General features: G+C 45.9%; 1 protein-coding gene across 1 annotated transcript in view; it reads left to right on the forward strand.

Annotated features, from left to right (window-relative positions):
* ADGRA1 (adhesion G protein-coupled receptor A1) overlaps positions 1-14,866 on the forward strand; it is a 475,126-nt gene that overhangs the window by 139,001 nt on the left and 321,259 nt on the right. The window lies entirely within an intron of this gene.

The following is a 14,866-nucleotide window of genomic DNA, read 5'->3' on the forward strand; positions in this document are numbered from 1 at the left end:
GGGGCAGGGAGTTCCACAACTTAACCATGCGATGTGTGAAAAAATACCTCCTTTTATCTGTTTTGAATTTCTCACCCTCCAGCTTTAGCAGATGACCCCGTGTTCTAGTATTATGGGAGAGGGATAAAAACTTCTCCCTGTCCACTCTCTCCAAACCATGCATAATTTTATAGACTTCTATCATGTCTCCCCTCAGCCGCCTTCTTTCCAAGCTAAACAGCCCTAAGCATCTTAACCGCTCCCCATAGGACAGTTGCTCTAGTCCCCTAATATACTACAATATACCACAACAAGCTTTAGTTGGGAGAATCTACAAAATTTTGTATATTTTCCACACAAAATTTTCATTCTCTCGCAGCTTGAAATCTTTGGGGCCATTCTCATTACTGTGAGCCAAACTTCCACCATTCTTTGATTAAGATTTGGTAGGGTCAGTAGAGGTCAGATAGGAGCAAAGCCATTTGTGGTGAGCTTTTCTGCCTTTATTTAATGGACCCCCCAAAAAAGTCCTGTGGCATTGTGAGGACTAACGGATTTTAATGTAGCATAAGCTTCCATGGGCTTGAGGCACTTGGTTTGACGCGGTGAAGGAACCGGCACTGAAGGCTGACCGCCTTTCTCTCTGTGATAGACAGTTGTCCCTGTTAATGAAAGTACTTTCAGCCTGAGCACTTGGAAGATTAATGGAATCAGAAGGCAAAAGTTCCTTCAGTGAACAGCTGGGGATTGTACACAAAGGCTGGCTGAACATACAACACTCTTACAGCGACAGTATTCTGAAGAGAGTGAAAGCAGGTCACACAGATAAGTATTTTTGAAACATCTGAGAACTGGGCTAGAGCTGATGTTTACATGGAGGGACTAACATGGGACTGCCAAAGAAAATGAACTTGTGCTGGTTAATGCTGAAGCATAGATTCTAGGAAGGATAAGATAGCAATCACAATGTCCACAAATGTGATACAGTATATTTCTCTGGAGTTCTACTAGCATGAATAATTTTGCATTACACAAGAAAATGTTAGTTTTCTGGACATGTGAATTTGGGGGGAGAGGTGCCCATTCTGGGCTGGAACATTTTTTGTACTTGATCTTATTAAGGTCTTCAGGCAAAGCTCTCTGGTTATCTTGTTAGAAAACAAGGAATATGACGTGTAGCTTGAAACTGATTGATTGTAGCTGTCCCTTGTAGGATTTGGTTCTGGTGGGTGTGACGTAGTGGTTAAACTGTTGGACTAGGATCTGGGTAAACCCAGGTTCGAATCCCCACTCTTCCATGGAAGACCTTGGCCAGTCACACACACTCAGCCTAACCTACCTCACAAGGTTGTTGTGAGGATAAAATGAAGGAGAGGAGAACAATGTAAGCTGGTGTGGGTTCCCATTGGGGAGAAAGGCAGGATATAAATAAAGCAAGTAAATAAATAAAGATAAAGTGATTTTCATAATTCTTGTCTCTCCGGGGAGAGGGAGGTCTGAAGAGGACAGAATGACAATGGAACCATGATTTTGGTTGTGGTCCCTGGCATACTTAGCATGAAGCAATCCATATGGCTTTTAGGAAAATCTATTACAGGAATGTGCACTTCCTCTCAGAAAACCTGACACTCCTCCTCCACTGGATGCCACAGTAGATTGTTTGGAAGTTGTCGAATTTGTGTGATAGTCTAGATCAGCTGGGCAATACATTTTCACTGGTTAGTTGGAGTGGTGATTGTCAGAGTAGCACAAATGTATTAGAACTGCAATTCTAAAGCTATCGATGACCTCCTTTATTGGCATGTTGCGTTGATGAACCAAATCTCTTTTTTTAAAAAGACCTGAGTGGCTTTTGGAGGATGTGTACTGCCCAGGTCTGTTGCTCCACTTCACTGTGTTCAAAGTGTTGCATTAGCTACTGCAGCACAAACCTTTGTTTATGCTGCTGCGGTGAAAGTGCTCATACTGATTTAGAGCGCTCTGGATATATGTTTAAATATCTCTTGGCTTTCTTGTACAGTTTTTGCTTTTGTAGGCAAGTATTTAATTACAGGGATTATTGCTAAGTATACAAAGGCCACTTGTTCTACCTGCTTTTCATTTTAAAGAACTTCTTAAACAGTTCCAGCATATATATATATATTTATACACACACACACACACACAGATTTAAAAATGCTGCTCTCATCGCTTTGTTGCCCCATGGGAATTATTGTGATTATTTCACGAAATAAGATGGCATCACATAGTTTTACTTGGAACACTGACCCACGCTGTGCAAGTCACAATTGTTGATTTTAAAACTACAACAAGCCTGAAGCAATCAGCTTGGGTCAAGGAGGTGACATGGTGTATTTGACGTATCGTAACCTAAACTGATAGTGTGACCAGTGATTACATTGTTATATTATTGACTCCTTTTTTCAGTATGTCTTTCAGGGCTGCCACTATGAACCCCCTAGGCAAAGATTCTCTCTCTCTCTCTCACCACCATCATATGACGAGGGGTCCAGGAATTCAACCCCCCCATCCCTTCACTCAGTTACCCTGCTCTTCTGTCAGGAGATTCAAGCTCAATTTAAATATGGGGCATAGAAGAAGACTTTAGTCATGCAGTGCTGCCCATATCTACTGTCTCATTTAAATGAGATTGCCTAACTGGCATTATTAGCACACCAGGGAGCCATAACAAAGATGGGGTTCTACTCTGGTATACGTTGCAGCCGAGGACCCAGTTTAAATGAGATTTCAGATGTATGCTGTGTCTAGGGTCGTCAGCGTCCAAGTGGCACCTGGAGATCTCCCACTATTGCAGTTGATCTCCAGGTGACAGAGATCACTTCCCCTGGAGAAAATGGCTGCTTTGGAGGGTGGACTCTATGGCACTATGCCCTGCTGAATTCTCCCCTCCCCAACCCCCTCTCCCCAGGTTCCACCCCCAAAATCTCCAGGTATTTTTCCAACCCAGAACTAGCAACCCTAGCTGTGCCACCCAGGGGAGTTCTTTGTGCTTGCCCAACATTATGTTTAAACTGGGTCTCAGGCACCGTGGTGCAGTGGTTAAGAGTGGTGGTTTGGAGCAGTGGACTCTGATCTGGAGAACCAGGTTTGATTCCCCACTCCTGCACATGAGTGGCGGATGTGAATCTGGTGAACTGCATTTGTTTCCCCACTCCAACACATGAAGCCAGCTGGGTGACCTTGGGCTAGTCACAGCTCTTAGAGCTCTCTCAGCCCCACCTACCTCACTGGGTGTCTGTTGTGGGGAGGGAAAGGGGAGGTAATTGTAAGCCGGTTTGAGTCTTCCTTAAGTGGTAGTGAAAGTCGGCATATAAAAAAACAACTCTTCTTCTGTTTGCTGAAATTTTTTGTTAACTAGCTTTGGAAAAAATGAGGTCTTCTCAAAGAGTTTCTGAGATGTTTCATATGTAGCTTGTCATGGCTTCTTTTGTAATGCAATTTAGTTATCCATTTATGTTATTTCTCACTTGGACTAAAGATGGATTCCACAGAGTTTTGGGAGGTTGTGTGAGTCAAACCTAGGTCAAGAGTAGAGATGGTCCAGAGTATTGGTAAGCATAATATTAAAGAGATATTGTATTAAAAGATCTTCCCAATTTATACTGTATTACAGCAGGATCTTTAGTAGTATGTGTGCCTCAAAAGCAATGCTAAAAAGTACTCAGTATTCTTTCTTTAAAATATATTAGTGTATATTTAAGGTACCGTATATACTCGCGTATAAGCCGAGTTTTTCAGCCCAAAAAAAGGGCTGAAAAAGCCGGCCTCGGCTTATACGCGGGTCAATACGGTAGAGGGGGGAAGGAGGAGGGAGGAGGGAGGGGGGAACTTACCACCGCCATCTTTTCCAGGCTGGGAGCGGCCTCCAGAGCCCCCCTGCGGCCGCAGAGATGGCGCTCCGCCGCCCCCGCCGCCTTCTCCCGGCCGGGAGAGGCCTCTAAAGGCCCTCTGCGGCCGCGGGGAGGGCGCTCCGCCCCACCGCCGCCTTCTCCCGGCCGGGAGAGGCCTCTAGAGGCCCTCTGCGGCCGCGGGGAGGGCGCTCTCCCGCCCCCGCCGCCTTCTCCCAGCCGGGAGAGGCCTCTAAAGGCCTGCTGCGGCCGCGGGGAGGGCGCTCCGCCCCCTCGCCGCCTTCTCCCGGCCGGGAGAGGCCTCTAAAGGCCTGCTGGGGCCGCGGGGAGGGCGCTCCGCCCCCCCCACCGCCTTTTCCCGGCCGGGAGAGGCCTCTAAAGGCCCTCTGCGGCCGCGGGGAGGGCGCTCCGCCCCCCCCCGCCGGATCCGCCGCTTCCCGCCACCAGGAACCCAGAAGGTAAGTCTTGGGGGGGGGGAGGGGTTATAAGCCGACCCTCGGCTTATACGCGGGTGCCTAATTTTTCCCCATTTTTGGGGAGAAATTAGGCACCTCGGCTTATACGCGGGTCGGCTTATACACGGGTATATACGGTAAAACAGCTTTCCAGTCTAAAGATATATATGCAAAACTCAATTAATTCAACCATTACAAATAACATTAATTCTATACTGTCTTAAGATATATCTCCCCCCTCGCCAGGCTGTGAACTTAAAAAAAATATACATTTCATTTTCTTACTACAATTGTTGCATGTTATATCAGCAAAGTTTCCAGTTTCAGTGAGCACAGTTACTTTTTTCTTCTAGGAAGAAATGAAAGGGTTCCTTCTCTTTGGTGTTGCATGCAGCCCGGTTGGCTTGTTACTGGAGCATCAGCTTCCAGACCCCCATGGGTTCCAATATAAACAATGAAGTAATTTAAAGGATGGTAAAATGACAGTGGTAGCAGATGATGATGTATTTGTTCCTGCCATGTAGGGCTGTACATATTAGGTTTACTGAACCAAAAATAAACCTGAAAAAAGCCATTTTGGCTTTTTTGGGGTTTATTTTCAGCCAAATAGCTAAACCAGGAATCAGACCAAAGCCAGATAGCCGATCCCCGAATTCGAAAATAGAGGTATTCATTTGGCTTTTTCGGCTATTGGACTTTGCTCAGTTTCCCAGTTCTGAACCTCTATAGGGCTTTCCCCATTTTCCTATCTTTTACTGGTTTTGTTTGGGAGGGGACATTGTGTCCTCCCCCCCACCCCAGACTCCATAGCTGGAGCACTTGTCAGGTAGTGGTTGTGTAATCAGAGCCAACTTGGTCAGACCAAACTATCCATCACTCTAATAATCTGGATAGCAGAAGGGTCATTTAAAAGATGGGGCTCATCCAGTCCTATCCGGAGGGATCTACCCTCCAAGTAAAAGCATCAGCTTCAACATCTGCTTATTGGGCTTCTAAAGAAGACTCCCTCACCCACACAGATGAGCAGTTTCCTTCAGAAGAGCCGCCTCAGTCGTGACTTTTGCTGGCTCCGATATCACCCCCCCTTATGAAAACCTGCTCTCAAAACTGAAGGTCGCCCTGAGTAGCATCTTCGTTTCCCCTTACTATCTCTTGAAATCAGATTTTTGATTACAATATTAAAGGACTGCTTACAGGATGTCATTTGCCACCAAAATAAATGTTTTCTGTGCCTTATTTTTTTTTGCATTTAAGCAGGTTTTTTTCAGTTTGGCAGCTAATTTGCATGGTCATCATGCTATGCAACCCAAATATGAATGAAGCCCCCAGACTCAGTGGCACCAGTCAGCCTTGGCTTTTTCTGCCAGACCTCGGCAACACTGACCTTCTGAACCTCAAAACCAATTGACAGCTTGGCTCTCACAAACACCTATGGAAGATGGGGGCAACCCATTTGGGGGTCCATAAAGTTGGCAGCCCTGAACCAAATTTAACCAAACTTGGGGGCTTGTTCGAGGAAAGTCTTTTGCAGCTACATGGCAAATTTGGTGACTCTACCTTGAAAAATGCCCTCCCCAGAGCCTCGAAAAAATTCCCATAGACTATAATGGACCTGAATTTTTCCGGGAAACCCAGGAAAAAGCCAAAATACACATTTACCGATATGGGTATTCCTATTTCAGGTTTCCCGACAAAAAACAGGATGAATAAACCCAACCCCGAAATTTATCAGTAAAAAAATTTTTTGCGCAGCCCTACTGCCATGTTCTCCCTTTCCCATACCATAGACATAATTAATATTAAACAATTAGTTGTTAATGCTAACATTGTTTTTTTTTTTTATTCCCAGTTTTGTAGCACTCAATAGCAATTGTTTATATCATTAAATCTGTATGTGGGTTTTAGTTTGCCATTTTCATCTGTGATTTGAAAAGCAGACTAGGGGTTTCTAGCAGCTCCCTCAGTCTCAGTAGGTTGAAGAGGTTGGTAACAGAGTTAAAGAGCTTTGCTTCACATATTGATCTGAAGGAAAAGTGCATGTTCAAAGTGTGGGGTCTTAGCAAGGTTGGGGATTCTTCAGGTATTCAGCTCCGCTCATTGCACAAAAGACTTCCTGACTAAACTGCTGTTATTTTTTCAAATAATTTTGGGGACTTTTTGGGTTTCATGCTACTGTAGATTTATTTTGGTTAATAACTGATATGTAATGCATATGGGTGACCTGCATGGACTACCAGGGTCATGACGCGGAGGGAGGCAGTGGCAGACCACCTCCAAACTTTGTCTCTTGCCTTGAAAATCCTGGGGGGCCACCATAAGTCTTTGGTTGCCATCCTCCAGGTACTAGCTGGAGATCTTCTGCTATTACACCTGATCTCCAGCTGATAGAGATCAGTCCACCAGAAGAAAATGGCTGCTTTGGCAATTGGACTCTATGGCATTGAAGTCCATCCCCTCCCCAAACCCCGCCCTCCTCAGGCTCCACTCCAAAATCCTCCCACCAGTGGTGAAGAGGGACCTGGCAACCCTACATAAGTCAGCTGTGACTTTACAGCACCCACACACACAATGCAGAAGACATGCTTCTTTGCCCTAGCTCAGAAATGGATTTTTAGATGGGTTCATGACCTCAAGAGAACAAATTGTGTAGAACCATAAGACGTTGAGAAAATGGCATATTAATTAAGGCCCTGAAGATCTTAGGAGTGCTTTTAGGAGTACCTGTTGAATTTGGCTGCAGTAGAACTGTGGGATAGCAGGCTGAACATGGTTACAGAATTGCCTCTCCCTGGTAAGTTGACTGAGGGGAATGAAGTGGAAATTGCATGAAAGTATATAGAGCTGCACTTTGGCCAGGCTCTACAGATAGCTGCAGATATTATTTTGAATTTCCTTGGTAATTGTGGCAGATTTTGTTGTGTGACTTCCTTCTGTCAGTGGGACTGCAGAAACTGAAGCTAAATCTAGATAGGGCTGAGCAGATGGTGATGACATACACATTGTGAGGAAGTTTAGGATCCCCTCTGTTTACTTACAGCTAGGGGTGTTGTGAACTTGCAGCAATCGTGTTCGGCAGGCAAACATACAGTGCTTGACAGCTGGGGTGACTCATGACCTGAGCCTTGGGTTTCCTCACCCTGCTGTTGTCCAAAGCGAATAGCTTTGTGGCTGCACAGTAGCTGTGGTGGTAGAATTTCATTTCCTTGCCTTGCAAGTGTTTTTGCTTCTGTGCAGTAGATGAAATTGATTCTTCCCCCAGGGGCACCATGGTTGGTTAGATCGGGGGATTAAATGACACAATGGGGGGTGGGGGAAGCAATACCTCCCCTAATACTGTGCGAGAATGCACATGCACAAAATAACCTTGGTAGTAAAGACTTAGAGAGATAGTGTGGTGTAGTGATTAAGAACGGTGGCCTCTAGTCTGGAGAACCAGGTTTGATTCCCCACTCCTCCACATGAAGCCTGCTGGGATGACCTTGGGCCAATCACAGTTCTCTCAGAACTCTCTCAGCCCACATGGAGGCAGGCAATGGCAAAACCACCTCCGAAGATCTCTTGCCTTGAAAACCCTATGGGGACGCCATAAGTCAGCTGTGACTTGACAGCACACACACACACACACAATACAAGCTTAAATGATTAACAATGATAAGGGTGGAATGTGGGATTTTTTTTGGAAACACATTTAATTATAATCACTGGCTGATCGTTCATTGTTTAGTTGTACAATTAAAAAAACATTTTTTTTTATTTTTCAAACAGATATTATAAAACATAAAAACATACAGATATACATTCGCATCCGATTCTTACATTATAATGGGACTTACTCTATATCCTCTATTCTATTGTACCTTCTTTGAATATTATAATTGCATATCCAATAGCACATGTCTTACTTAAAATTCTTACATTCTATTATTTTTATCAGTTAACAACTATATACTCAAGAAATACTTTCCATTTTTCATAAAAATCAGAGGTCGATCTATTATTCTCTAAAGAAGTTAACTTAGCCGTAGTTGCACATTCTACTACTTTATCTATCCATTCAGTTACATCCGGGTAGTCTTCTGCTTTCCACTTTCTTGCATGCTGCACTTTTGCTGCTGTCACCATATACTTAAATAGTCCATTATACATTTGTTGACCTAGAGCTTATGGGGAGCATCTGGAGCCCACTACCCAAACAGCCACCCCCGTCCACTGGAGCATGTTATGCAACTTCCCTCCCCCTGCTCACCCACCGATGATGCTGGCATAAGATTAACACACAGAGACTGTATTGGATAGGAAAAACGGCGGCAACCTTTATTGGTTACAGTGCCAGGTATTGGCATGGCATAGGGACGTGATCATTTCTGTTGGCCAACCCACTTTTCAGCTGATGTGCTCCTACCCCAGCCCACCTGCTGGGGTCCATGAGATGGCAGTATGTGAAGCCCACTCAGATGGAAGCCAGCTGTGTGGTGCTAAGTCATGTTGGTTCATGGTTTCCTGCCTAACGTCATATGGCATCCTATGTGGTGCTTTTTAAAAAGCAATATAATATTATTAAATCAGTATTACTAAGTAACTTCATTAAGTGTGTGTGTTGTTTTTAACTGTCTGCTTCCATAGCAAAGTGGACCACAAAGAGCTGGAACAAGTACAGGGCTGGAACAAGTGTCTTCTAGCCAGGGAGAAGACAAAGATCTTTTCCTATTTATTTACGGTTCACAGGGGATACAACCAATGACTAGTCCAGCCATTTTAACAACTCAGTCCAGTGCATACTAACTTCAGAGGAAGCCCTGCTAAACTAAATGTTAGCTACTTCCCAGCAAGTGCACACGGGATCAACCTGTAAGGCTGCAATCCAAGCACAGCTACTAAGAGGTGGGCTCCAGGAGAGCCCATGGTGCTTACCCACGAGGAAGCATGAGGCGGAAAGGGAGAGAAGAAAAAAGATAATCTTGTCTTTAACCCCTTTCCCCCAGTTCCCAGCAAGCTCTCTGGGCTCTATTGCAAAACCTGCCCCTTCTTTTCCGCAGCCACAGGCGTTCCTTTCCATTAGCAGCTTACGAGGAAAAGGGTGGGGGAATGCAAGGCTCCTTTACTTCCTCCCACACCCTTGTGTGTGTGTATGTATGGGAAATCACCCGCCCACACCAAACACAGCCACCTGCCTGCCCTCACCCTTCCCCCACCCCCCACGGCAAGGGGAAAAGCCAAAAGCTTGCAAGAGAGCCGCCAGTTACCCAGCTGCTAAGCAGGCAAGGAGAACAAGCAGCTGGTGCGGGAAAGGAAGAGAGTGACAGGCAGGTGCCCACTGAGAGAGTTGGGCTTGCCTGAGAGCTGCAGCTGCCTGCTTTGCATTGCCCAAGGTGGAAAAAGAAATTAATCCACCCGCCGGCAGCACCGACACTCATCTGAGCCATAAAGCAGGAGGCTGCCGTCAAAGAAACCCCCTTGCTGACCTTCACCCACAAACAACTCAAAGCTGAATGCTGGAGAGGGGTTGCAGGGAGGCTCTTTTTTATCCCTATCGGCTGGACCACAGTAAAAATGCTCAGGTCCGAGCCGGCCTGCTGGACCCAACCATAAGTTCCCCTGAGCCTGATTGGCCTGTTTGAATATGAGGGCAGGGAGGCCAGGCGACACACGCCACGGTGGGAAAGTTCCCGCCAAGGCTTGTGAGGCCACGCTCCTTCTCCCTGCTCTTCGCCATTACGCCACGGTGCGCCAGCTGGTGCGCAGGCCCTGCAGCACCTGGCCATTCGTCCCCCAGCCCTGACGAGCATCCCAAGACCTCCGCGTTGGCTCGAGCTGCTCCCCATCGCAGGCCAGCAAACGGGGCTCGGCGGTGAGTCAGAGCCCTTGCTTTTGACATGTGATTTAGCAAAATATTTAACAACATACTAACACAAATTTGATTTTCAATATCGTTTGCATTCCATCATGTATCATTTTCCAGTATTTTCTTGCTTTTTTGCACAGAGCCTGCACATAGTACAAACACAAAATTAATCTGTGGTAGACTCCTGGGGTGGAAGGAATTTCACCACAAAATCTGTGTATACATCCGCTCCCTTCAATATATACAGGGAGAGTGTGCATCTTTCCTATGGTAGTGCCAGTTCTTTGGAACAACCTCTGGGAAGAAATCCATAGGGCACCCTTCCTCCTTAGGTTTTGGAGGCTATGCACGGTTGATCTATTTTGAAGAGCTTTTCCAACTTAAGGGGAATTTGAAGGGTTTGGTTGTAATAACAGTACTATCTGTATAAGCTGAAATCAAGATGTTTTAATTTCAACTGTTGATTATCTGATTCTGTGATTTTATATTGTTTTAATTTTGCGAGCCACTTTGAAACCTCGTAAAGCAGCATATAAATTTAAAATAGAATAGTTATATAAACTCAACAATGTAACCATTCCTATTTTTTCTCATAAAAAAGAATCCAGAACAAATATTTTCCTTTGAACCTTTGTCCACATAACAGTTCATGCGAGCTCTCCCGTTGCAGAGTAAACGAAACAGTTCTTATTTATGGGCTTCCCAGAGAACTAAAACAGTATATAATAAAACAAAGGTATTTTATGCATGGATGTTTCCCTCACCATCACCCCTCCGATGACTTTGGGTCTTTGTGTTCATTATGCATGCCGTTTCCAACTGTCAGATGTCGCCTCTCTCTCCCCCTGCATTTCCCCGCGTTTTGCCTGCGTTTTCAGAGACCTGTTTTATCTTGAATTTGAAAACGTGGACAAAACACGGGGAAAAGCAGGGGGAGAGCGAGGTGACCTCTGACAGTCAGAAATGACACGCATAATCAACACAAAGACCCGAAATCGTCGGAGCGATGACGAGTGAAACAGCCATGCATAAAAGACCAAAGATAAACAAGTAGGAAAAGGTTTCTTTGAATCTTTCCCTTGCTTATTTACTGTCCTAAGCCAAGCTGCACAGGGCCTAATTATCCACCAAAGGAAATATATTTTATTGGTAAGCAGCAGCTAGCTCATGTATTCCCTAACATGTCTGAGCTTCACAGTTTGCAGTATTTCCCGCTGTGCTGGTACATATCTTCTGCAAGAGTAGCATGTGAATCGGCCTGAGCATCTCATCTCTGGCCAGACTCTGTTGTTCAGCCCCAGTCTCTTAATTTGTGAAATGGAAAATGTTAATGCACCTCTGTTAGGACAAATATCATGGCTTGTACTATGGCTTGCAGGACTATTGTGCTTATGTATATGTGTGTGTGTGTGTGTGTTAAGTGCCGCCAAGTTGCTTCCGACTCATGGCGATCCTATGAATTAATGTGGTTTCAGGTAGCCGGCTCAAGGTTGACTCAGCCTTCCATCCTCCCGAGGTCGGTGAAATGAGTACCCAGCTTGCTGGGGGTAAAGGGAAGATGACTGGGGAAGGCATTGGCAAACCACCCCGTAAACAAAGTCTGCCTTGGAAACGTCGGGATGTGACATCACCCCATGGGTCAGGAATGACCCGGTGCTTGCACAGGGGACCTTTACCTTTACCTTTTAAAACATCCTATTGTTAACAGCCGTGCTCAGGTCTTACAAGCTGAGGGCTGTGGCTTCCTTTATAGAGTCAATCCATCTCATGTTGGGTCTTCTTCTTTTCCTGCTGCATTTTATAGCAAAGAATGAGTGGTGTTAATACTGTGAAACTCTGCTGTTAGAAAGTTCAGTAATCCTGCAGCTGGCAAAGGATATCAGACATAAGATTACAGGGTTTTTAAAATATCCAACAGAAAGTGCATTTCCCTAATTGCAACAGATAAGGCTAATTGTGCATTTAGTGAATAATAATGAAAAACAATAGCTAGGTGACCAGCAACCTCTGTATTCTAAAATAGTCTGATACAATTTCAATATTACCCACCAAGGGCTTGAATCTTAAGGTGCTGCATTGTTGGCATAATAGCAGTTACTGTGACAGAATAGCATGTCTGTTTGTGGAGAACGGGATGGCCCTTTGTCTGGTTTCTCACTTTGGCTCCCACTTGCCTCCCACACTGGGGTATTCTTCATGGATATTTGCTGCTGTTTCGACACTGTTTTGCGTCGGAGGCAAATTTTGGTTATTCACTGCAGAGCCGTGTTTTCCCCCACTGAGCAAAATAAGCCGGTTTAAAAGAGAGGCAATCCAAACCACTTCTGAGCCGTACTTTCCAGTAAAAGAGCATTTTGTTGCTCGGATGCCCATGAAGAAATGTTTGCTTAGCTCCCCAGGACGTCTCCTTTCTCCTCCCCCAAGAACGGTGATTGGCTGGGGGAGTTGCCACTCTAACAGCATCGCACCGGCAGGAGGGAGACCCAAAGCAGACTGGCTGCCCCTCTTCAGAAGGGTGATGGGGGTTTTGGCTTGGATTTGCCGCTCTCAGGATGCCCCTCCCCAACACACACACACATAGGATCACACTGGCTGGAGGGAGACCCAGAGCAGACTGGCTTCCCCTCTTGAGAAGGGTGATGGGAGTTTTGGCTTGGATTTGCCGCTCTCAGGATGCCCCTCCCCAACACACACACACATAGGATTGCACCGGCAGGAGGGAGACCCAAAGCAGACTGGCTGCCCTTCTTCAGAAGGGTGATGGGGGTTTTGGCTTGGATTTGCCGCTCTCAGGATGCCCCTCCCCAACACACACACACATAGGATCGCACCAGCAGGAGGGAGACCCAAAGCAGACTGGCTGCCCCTCTTGAGAAGGGTGATGGGAGTTTTGGCTTGGATTTGCCGCTCTCAGGATGCCCCTCCCCAACACACACACACATAGGATCGCACTGGCTGGAGGGAGACCCAGAGCAGACTGGCTGCCCCTCTTCAGAAGGGTGACAGGAGTTTTGGCTTGGATTTGCTGCTCTCGGGATGCCCCCCCCCAACACACACACACACAGGATCATGGGAAGAGTGGGCGGGATTAGGCGGATTTGGAGCGGTGAGTCATGAGCGGCAGCAGACGTAAGCAGCGCAGAGAAGTGCGTTGTTTCTCCCGTGAAAAATTGGGATGGGGGTGAATCTGCACTGCCATGAAAAAGCTATTTAAATCAGTTTATTATTTGCTCCGATTCGAAACCGAAGCAAAATCCACCGTGAAGAATACCCCACTGTTCCTCTGGTTCCACTGATCCACTGAAGAACAACTTTGAGGACCATGTAAATGGGAGAGGCAGGCAAGGAAGCTGCCTTTCTCTCTGCCCACACTGTTTAGGATTAGGGTTGGCGCCCCCACCCCCAGCCATCGTCGGGAGCCTCATAGAGGAAACCATAGAGTTTTGGGATGAAAATGCTGGAGGGTCCCCATTATGATGCCGGCACTTCTGGGGTAAACCCGGATGTGACATCATCATGCCACGTGTGTGGATCGGTTCCCCCTTCAGCAGGCCTCCTTCCTCCCGTTGACCAGCTGAGGGGCAGCAGGCAGCCTGGTTAATTGGTGGGCAATTGCCCACCGTAACTGGGCAGATGGGAACCCTAATTAGGATACATGCCAGGTGTTCACAGAACATACAACGCCAGCCGCATTTATAGACTGGTTAGTGATGCACCCAGATCTCATTCTTTAAGCACAAAAGAAGCCGACAGGTGATCTATTTTTCTGTTCTGTGTTACCTTAAGGCTGTGGTTCTCAACCTTTTTTGCTCCATTCCCACCTTTCACCATTGTTCAGAATATAATTTCCTCCTTCCCAAGATAGTCTAACTCAATAATAATAATAATAATAAAAAACCCCTACAATTTTACAAATTGTACGTAATCTACAGGACACCACACTTTGCTGAATAGTGGTCCCAATTCCACCCCTGGAACCCTAAAATTCCCCCCCCCAGAGGGGAATTCCCCCCTTGTTGAGAACCTCTGCCTTAAGGTATTGTGTTCCAAGAGATGCTTTATAAACAATTGTGTATGTAAGGTGGTGCAGCAAGGGTTGGACTCCAGGCTACAGTTGAATGTAAAGAACCTGTCTGCATGTCAGAAAGATTTTACATAGCCTTTCCCCTAATGTATTTGTGTCCCACTTTCAGGTTGGTTTGTTTTATATGTGGGGAAGCATTTTAACATACCACCCACTATCCAACTGAAGTCATTGATATGACACTAGCAAGAACTAGTGTTCATTTGTTTCATTTGGCATTAATGGTTATTGGCCCTCTCCCTTGGTTCTAGTAGGGTTACCAGATAACCCTGGCAAGCAGTGGGGGACGAGGGGGGGACTTACCCACAGTAGGGGATGTCTACACCAGCATTTCAGCGTCATTGTTGGCAACACCATTTTTACCATAGAGCCTGCCCAAATACCAGAGCATCCCCACATCACCAGCGACAATGCTGAGTTGCTGGTGTAGGCCTCCCTTGCTGGCGGTAAGGGATCAGTTGTAATAGCTGGCCAGCTTATCAGAAGCAGGGGCAGGGGGATGGCAACCCTAGCTTCAAGTGTTTTTAACCAATTATTTTAATTCTTTAATGTTGTTTTATTTGATCCAATGTTTTATGTGTGCTGCCATGATCAGGTAGAATGACGGCATAAAAATGTTTTTAATAAATAAGAACTA

The sequence above is a fragment of the Euleptes europaea genome, chromosome 5 (genome assembly GCF_029931775.1).
Source record: "Euleptes europaea isolate rEulEur1 chromosome 5, rEulEur1.hap1, whole genome shotgun sequence".
In the NCBI taxonomy this organism is placed as follows: Eukaryota; Metazoa; Chordata; class Lepidosauria; order Squamata; family Sphaerodactylidae; genus Euleptes; species Euleptes europaea.